Source organism: Embiotoca jacksoni, unplaced genomic scaffold (genome assembly GCF_022577435.1).
Source record: "Embiotoca jacksoni isolate LCO1_2020_lvr unplaced genomic scaffold, fEmbJac1.0.p SCAF_12, whole genome shotgun sequence".
Classification (NCBI taxonomy): domain Eukaryota; kingdom Metazoa; phylum Chordata; class Actinopteri; family Embiotocidae; genus Embiotoca; species Embiotoca jacksoni.
The window spans coordinates 7,610,609-7,619,248 of record NW_027185252.1 but is presented as its reverse complement, the minus strand read 5'-3'; positions in this window follow the sequence as shown (position 1 = coordinate 7,619,248).

Sequence of the window (8,640 nt, the reverse complement as noted above, 5' to 3'; positions counted from 1 at the left end):
GTTTCAGGTTCCCACCAAGCACTGACAGATTACTGATCTGTGTGAGCCAGTGTTGCTGCTTTGGTCTCTGTCGAGGGTAGACACAGATAGTTGTGTTTGATCTAGCTGGGAAGAGAGAAAATTGGAGTGTTTCGAAAATCTTTGGTATAGCATCAGCCTCTTGCCATTATCTCTGCAGAAGTAGAACATCATGTGTCTCACACTCATTGTACTTCTCGTTGTACGCCTCATCCAAGCAAAGACTTCAAGGTTAAAGTGAATCTGTTGTTTTGTTTTTTTAACTCTACTTTAAAGAGAGGGAAAGGTTACACCTGTAACTGACATAGGAAGCAACAAAGGGAGGCTTACATGTACACATTCATCTGTCTTTAACTTTCTTTGTAACGATCCACTTTTGAGGTGGTCTTCTCATGTTTTCACTTCCTCTTACATCTTCGAGCTCAGTGTTGCACACATAGACACAAACTTACCATTGTGTAAAAACAATACAGGGTAAATGAATGGTAACGATAGGTGTCTTTATGTGCCATCATAGAGATATGAGTAAATTCAGAGAGGACAATGGAGCCCTAACTAAAGACAAGGCTGGCGTCTGTTATTTCTGCCTCCCTGTAGGTTTGCATGTCCGTGACAACAGAGAAAGGCCTCTTCCCATGTTTGCACAGTGAGTGCTTTCCAAGTGTGCACCCTGCTTCTGTACTGCCTTTCAGTGATTAAAGAATGCGGTCGCCTGTGTAGGAGCCAGTCACTGTTTGTGTATCGCGCTGAGTGAGTCAGTTGATACACTTCACGCCTGTTTGAGATCTGGATGTTTCCTCTTGTTCTGCCTTTTTTTTTTTTTTTTTTTTTAAATCACTCCTCCCTTCCTTTGACATACACTCATAATCAGTGAGATGAAGGGGTTGGAAAGAGTGAGCGGAGATGGGAGAAAACATTTTTCTTTTTTCTCCTTCTCTGCACTCCATCACTGAGATGTCTGATCCCTCCTCTGCAGAGCACGTGGCAGTTCTTTCCCAAGGTTAGGGAGCAAAGTCCACTCTGAGGTGAGGAAGTCGAACCGTCACTGGTGCTCCGATTTATCAGTTTTGCATTAAGATTTACAGTCGTATCATGGTCTACTCCTTTGCACAAGAATCCGCAGGCTGCTATGAAGAGTGAGGCACACATGCACAGACATGGATACGTGCACACATGCATGGGCAGTGACATGCATGCATACCATAAGGACTCCAGCATACCGGCATATTATGTCCAAGTAGACACTCTGAGCATGTCTCTATCTCAGAAAAGAGGAAGCAGAGAGAGGGGAAAGGAGTTGTGAAATGTAGGGGAGAGTTGTATGAAGGACTGAACCAAGAATGCAGTAATGATACAAACAGCCAAGTTTAAACAACCTCTCCTCTACAGATTCACAATGTTCAAATCTGGACTTCTGTTTTTCAACAAGAATAAGTGTGAGAAAACCACTCAGGCCACAAAACATTTTTCAACCTTTGTCCTTCAGTACATGCTGGATGGTTTGTCAGCTGAGGTAAATATGGGCAAAATACAGCACAATGTAGTCCACAAAGACCTTGTAAGGGGTTTGGGTTTGGAAAGCCCCATAGCATGCTATTCATTTTCCCTCCCCTGCACTCGCCAGCCCACTCCACCCGGCTATTATGGCGGGGTTTCTCTCCAGGGACCCCCAACACAGACGCTAGTTTGGAAATCCCGAGCATGCCTGCATTTCAGCGAGGAAAAAAGGGGAAGGAAAGGACAAAGAAAAGGAGAGAACAGAATTGTTGCTGGCTGCATCTTCCTGAGTCTGTGATTTCCATCCCGTGCAAATGTAAACAAACAAAGACATGAAAGAATAAAACATATCCAGAATGAACAGAAGAACTAATTTAGGAGAAAAAAAAAGATCAGAGGAGGCAAAAGCAGGAGAGCTGAAACAGTCCAGAGGAAAAACATATCTTGGCAAGAGGCGTGAGATACAAGTAACCAGCTCATTTAATGGTGCCACTGCCAGACACTGAGACAAAAAACACATGCAGGCAACAAAAGCTGACTTCCAGACACACTGGCACAGAGAGGAGTCTCTATAAAGCCCATGACAAACTTTTGACACACATCAGGGCTGCAATTATAATGTGTGTGTGTGTTGGGGAGGGGGAAGGGGGGGTCCCTCCTGAAATGCAAATAGGGTTCAAATGTCTCTCCCAATATGTTGATATACTGATTTTTTTTGTTTTGTTTTGTTGAAAAGTTGCTACGAATAACAAGCAGCCATGCGTTGAAATAAACATCAGTGAATATCATTATCATCTAAACTTGATTTTTACTACAGCTTCTAGTATTACAATGTACTGCAGTTCTATGTTATTCTTATTGCTTTGTTTAGAAGGACTTTCTTTTTTTGGCTGGCTAAAATATGTTTAAGTTGCTAACTTAACCGCATTATTACATACTGCTTACCTTACGTGTCGGCCCAGCTGCCTACTTCTCTAAACAGGGGACGTTCTGATCACCGTCTACTGCAGTAATGCAATGACTATTGATAAGTACCTCATTCAAGCCCACTTAAAAAAATAGCCCTTTAATGAATAATTGGAAGGTGTTTGTTTTAGTAGCTGGCTGTCAAGTGTGAAAGTACCAAGATGGGAGAGATTTTAAAAAGAGCAGAGCCTGATTTTCTGCGCCAAATGATTAAAACATGAAGAAGACAATGTTTTTGTAAAGTTCAAGGTTGGTAAACCATTGCTGGTTTTAATTTGAGATTGTTCATCAACAATAATATGTACCTGGAAGGAAGGAAATCAGTCTACAAACGTGTGGTATGCTCTGGAAAATAGTCAAGAGTGTGCACGTTAGTTAGTCTACGGACTAAAGCATGAACATTTTAAAGTGTGCTTTAATGTCATCCATATTACATGTAATTACAGTTTATAGGCAGGTTAACACTGAATTTTGGAATCATGATATATCTCAGGGTACAATCACAAAGTGAACTGATTTTTTAGGATGAATTATAGTAGCTATACGTGGGCGTCTGACATAATTTAGTGACATAAAATGACAGTGACATCTGCATATGCGTTAACAATAAAAGTTCTTGTCAGCTAATGACAATTTATGACATTTGGGCTCAGTGTGCGCAGAACAAAAAGGTATGTGAAAAAGGTCTGTGTTCATGGGTGGACCTCTGCAGTGAACAGGACGTCAGGGACAGATTGATTGGGTGTCAGGAGAGTGGAAGGAAGGAGCTTTATGAGCTTTGATCTCCAGTTTCTGTTTTCAGCATTAGTCACCAGTACCTCTTTCTCTCTCTCTCTCTCTCTCTCTGTTTCCCACTAAACTCTCCTCTTTCTTGCATCGTAAGTCGATTATAGAACATTTTCTGTGTTGGCTGAGTGAAACCTTGTGCAAAGTATGTGTGCAGCAGTAATACCTACACAAGTCTGTTTCTGCATCAAAAAGGACTTGTGTTGGTATCAAATATTAGTCCCCTTTTACATTTACAAAAAATGGCAAACACACTAATCACCAATCTAAGGCCATATGGAGCCATCTACAGCTCTGGGTAGACGTGAAGGCCTCCTTGCAGACAAAAGAGAGGTTTCATTTGAAACAATTTCCTTCTTTTCTTTCATTTTCTTCAGTCCATTTTATCTTCCCCTGGTATATACCATAGAAGCTATAGTGGTGTTTCCAGCTGCCAAAACCAGCCACAAAGTGCTTTTAAATCTGTGTCATATGTCCTGTCTCTGCTCTGTTCTCCCCGTGGCCTCACCACTTAAAAAACTGTGGCCACGGTGACATGGAGGCGTAACGCACTGGTTGTTCAACAGCACTGAGTGCACTTTTTGTTTAGACAGATTAACATATGAAAACAATTGATCTTCTTTTTGATCTTTACATATCTGTAACTTAGGCATATCTAAATATTTACAAAAGCTTCCTTCAATTCAGTAGATTTTATGTTCAGGACATGAGGCAAGAAAAAATTAAAACAAAATTCCCTCACATGCATCATATTTTGGAGGGAGGCCAATCATTGAAACAGTTGTTGTGGCAGGTGATCCTGTGAGGATGTGAGCTGTTGAAATTGAACTTACAGATACAAGAATAACTACAGCACAGCCTGATGATGTTATGTAATTCAAGGAAGGCCAGCCAGCAACTTTAAACCTGCATTAGTTTATCTTATAGACAACTAGGGGTAGCTCAACAAGCTGTAAACAAAACACTGATATATTATCACCTTGTAACATTGTTATGGTGAGAATCCCAAGCATTGAGTTGTCTATTTAGCAGCCTGGTATCACGCCAAAATGTGTAATACAGACATCAGTCTACTACAGGATACCATGTCAGTGTCACGTTTTGCCTCGCCTCAGCACAAAAAGTAAGGCGCTGGAAGTCTAGAAGACAAAAACATGGCTTGGTTTTGGAAAAAAACGACTGAGTTCGGGTTAAGACAAGACATCTTAAAAAAAAAAATCTACGTTGCTTTATCTTTGACTCAAGTCCTGGTCTCCTGGGTGAAAGTCCTGTTTGGACTGGATAAGTTGAAGTCCAATATACCCTCTCCTTTGGGATTGGCTTTGATCAACTCCAAAATGAAATATCTGTCTACTTAGCGGATTCACTATGTTCATAAGCTTGTCACTAGTTCCTTCTGTCTTGCATTTGATGCAAGGCAGGTGGGGTATAATGGATTTATCAGAGATGCTTTGCTGAAAACATCCACCGACAACAGCTGGAAACAAGGATGATAAGAGCAAATGTTGATTAGTGCGGCTTTAAAGGTTGTAGATCCACAGATGATGACAGATTTATTGATATAATTTTGTAGGAAAATACTTTTTATTTTTTTATGCTGGATTTTCTGTTTCCATTACATGCGTCTATCTTTTATTTCTTAACTGGATTGATTCCAGGCTTGTGACACAGCTTGTATTTCTACGTGAACGTACGTGTTTCTGTTTCTGTTCTCATAAGCCTGCTGCAAACACGGCCATAAATGTTTTGCTTGGAATTACCTGAACACCATCACGTCACCGGCATGAAGCTTTTTGGATTACTGAAGGTGTTTGTCCAACAGAGAATGTCAGAGAGGGAAAAGCACTCACCGTTGACATGGAAATTGTGGGTTTATGAGAGAGGGAGTGATCTGAGATGCAAAACAAACAGCACTCTTCCTTCTTTTGTGTAATACTGAAGGGAGTGTTCCCTGCTCAGTGCTTACTTTTAACTGTCATTTGTCAGTCAAACGCCATATCAATGTGATCTGAAATGAGTTTTTCTGATAAATGCAGTGTAGGATTGAAGTAAACAGGTTGAATTGCTCTTGACTAGACAAGTCCTTCTACTTTTAACATTTCAGACAAGTCTTACCCTCCTCATCTACAGACTGGTGTAAGGTTTCTGCCTTCCATCTGTCTGTCTGTATGCCTCTGTCCTTTTTTTTTTTTTTTTTTCACGAATGGTTGTGTTCAATAAAAATCAACATGGACAGAGAAGTCTTTCTACCTCACACACCCAGTTAACCTCGTTTGACACAAGCAAACACCATAACTCTGTTAGAATAACCTAGTTAGAATAACCCAGTTAGGCTGATACTTGATCATGAGAAACACAATTAAGGTTCGTGGCTTTCTCTAATGGCTAAATTAGTTACTATAAAGTGTGACGGATGATATTTGGCATCAATAGTCTATTTAAAATATTGTTGTTGGCTGTCTGTTGTCTTCGGGATTATTCTGGTATTTACCTATTGATACAGTGATTATGTAATATCCATGTTTATGTCAAAATAACAATTCACTGTGTTATTGGGAGATATGTGGCAGACCATTTCCTGGGTAACCAGAAGAGATTTCAGGAAGTTACTGCAAAGAGGCAAGAAGCTGTCAGCACATAACCCCCTGTACACGAGCAAGCTGTTATTTTTCTCCACGCCAGCGACAGCCAAGGACACATGTGGCCATAACTCAAGCCTTCGTGAGCTAAATTTAACAAAACTTTTATAACTCTAATAGGATAAAATGAGGACGCAATGACATTTTATATCTAAAAGCTCAAAGGTCAACTTCACTGTGATATCATAATGTTCTGCCATTATTCAACAGCATAACTCCGGTTGACTATATTTACCATTTGGTCAGATGCTGAATCGGTAACACTAGTCTTGGATTTCCACCTTGAAACTGTGCTGATTGTATAAATCATCTGTGCTGTCAGGTTGAATATGTGTGTGAAGAATCCACTTCTTTGCAGCAGTAACATCCATATTTGAAATATCTTTACTGTCATGGCTACAACTTTTTGTTCCATCAGAATCCAATTTTTCAGTCAAGCATGTGACCAAATACAATGAATTTTACTGTTATTTGTTTCTCTCAGTGAATTTACATTCTAATACATTAAAAAAAATACAGCAGAACAGCAAAAGCAAATCTTAACAAAGTCAAGTCAAATCAGTTTTATTTATATATCCCTATATAACAAAATACAGTTTGCTTTGACTGTCTTTACCATCTGTAAAGCAAGCAAAATTGTTCGTCCTCAGACCCTGGACTCGGATGAGGAAAAAAACAACCAATAATTGGTGAGTTGTTTCCCACCATTTCCAGTCTTTATGCTAAGCTAAGCTAACCTGATGCTGGCTGTAAGAGATAATCATGAGAGCCATCTTCTCATCTACACCTCTCTCAGAAAATAAACGTATTTTCCAAAATATCAATGTATTCGTTTGAATTTATGGACAGAAGCAGATACTTTAAATGCCATATCCTTATCTATGCACTTAAATGCACAGTGCAAAAATAGGGTGATGTTTATGGCAATTCCAAGGGGTTATCTGAAATGCAGGAAGTGCGTGCGTAATGAAGGAAGCCTAACTAAAAGATAAACACACCACACCTCATACTGTCTTGTCCTGTCAGATCCCGTCTCACTCTGCCTGCTGCCTCTGGGTCAACAGGAGCAGCAGCTGCATGTGCCTGACTTTTCAAACTGCTACAAGGGATCGCGCTTGGTACGCCAAAAGCATCAAATTTGTTGCAGCACTCTCAGAGGGGAATGCGGAAGTATATACATGTGCAAACTAAAAGATGAGAAAAAGGAAAAATCATGAAATTAGATGTGTCCAATAGACGCGCAATTATCTCGGTTTTAAGAGAACATCTTGTGCTCATGGGAAAGATGAACCAACTGGCCCTCCTCAAGCACGCTCATACGTAGAAACACATTATACTATGATTTCTTAGAGTAAGTGAGTTTGCACTTGAAAAACTTTAGGACAGCTTCACCTGTCACTCCCACACATGCGCAAAAAAGGGGCATTAAAAGAAACAGAGAAGTACAGAAGGAAAGTGAGAAGGATGGAGCACGGTGTGTTTACTTTATCAGCAGGTCGTGGCACGCCCGAACAAAGGGCCCCGTTTTTTGCCACACAATGCTCCTTGCAGGTTATTTCTGGTGCTCTGGCAGTGGAGAAGGATGAAAGACTGGCCACAAAGAAAAGAATGTGGTTCCTGTTGTGGTCTTAGGGGGTCATGGGCAAGTGGATGTGGGGGTGGGGTGTCTGCCTTTTCACATTGGGTGGCCCCTGGGGTGCATGAGTCAAGGTCTGCCCCGGGAGGAGGAGGGGTGAAGGGAGAGGAAAAATGGAAGTTTATAGGCCAGAGTTGTAGGGGTCAAAGGTATGAGTTATGCTATGAGAACAAGATGATACAATAGGTGCCACCTCGGTTTAACCCTGCCAGAAATAAGACTGTTGTAAGGAATGAAGACTGTCAGGCTAGGCACTGATTTAATCTCAAATACTGATGTAAAACAGTGATGCTAAAGCCTCTTCTTTATTGCTTTGACAAGGGCCGTCACTGACACTGAACTCAAGTCCCGACAACATCCCTGCAGGGACACCTCGGCCTGTGCTACGACAAAACAAATACTGACAGAGGTGACACATGACATGTAAAATCCCTGTGGTAACACTGTGTTTACCACTTGTATTTGTGTGCAGAACATGAGTACGCGTGCATGTGCGTGAGAAAGATTGTGTCTTTGCTTTTGTGAATGTTTGTTGTGAGAATATCATTTGCCATGACGGGAACACTTCTAAGATCCTGGTACCGCATATGTGTGATGGTGTGACTGTTTTTCTTGCAGTTTGTGTGCACATGCTCCATTTTTGGCAGACCTCCTTAACTGCCATCAAGAGACACAGCTACAGAATCTAGTTCTGCCACTGTCTGTCTGTCTGCTTGTCTGTGTTTACTATAGCCACAGGGCTGCCATTATCACCAACACAAAGCCCCCGTCATGTTAAACAGCTGATGACAGAATGCGTAGGCAAGCAACATTTTCTTTTTTACCGCCAGAAAGGTTCTGATCTAAAATCTGCTTAAGGAGTTGGATTGTTGCCAACTAAAACGAACAAATTCAGACACACAAACTAACTTATTCACTCAGGGAAGTGAGACAGACCTTCCTTTTGTGTCATCTTTGTGTGTCTTCATTTGAGCCTTATGTCCAGAAAAATGTTTTGTGATGAGAATGATAGCGACAATAAGAAAAACATCCATAACTTGCTTTTGTTTGCTTGCGTGTGTACAGTCTAATTAGCTGAGTGGTCTGAGACACTGAGGG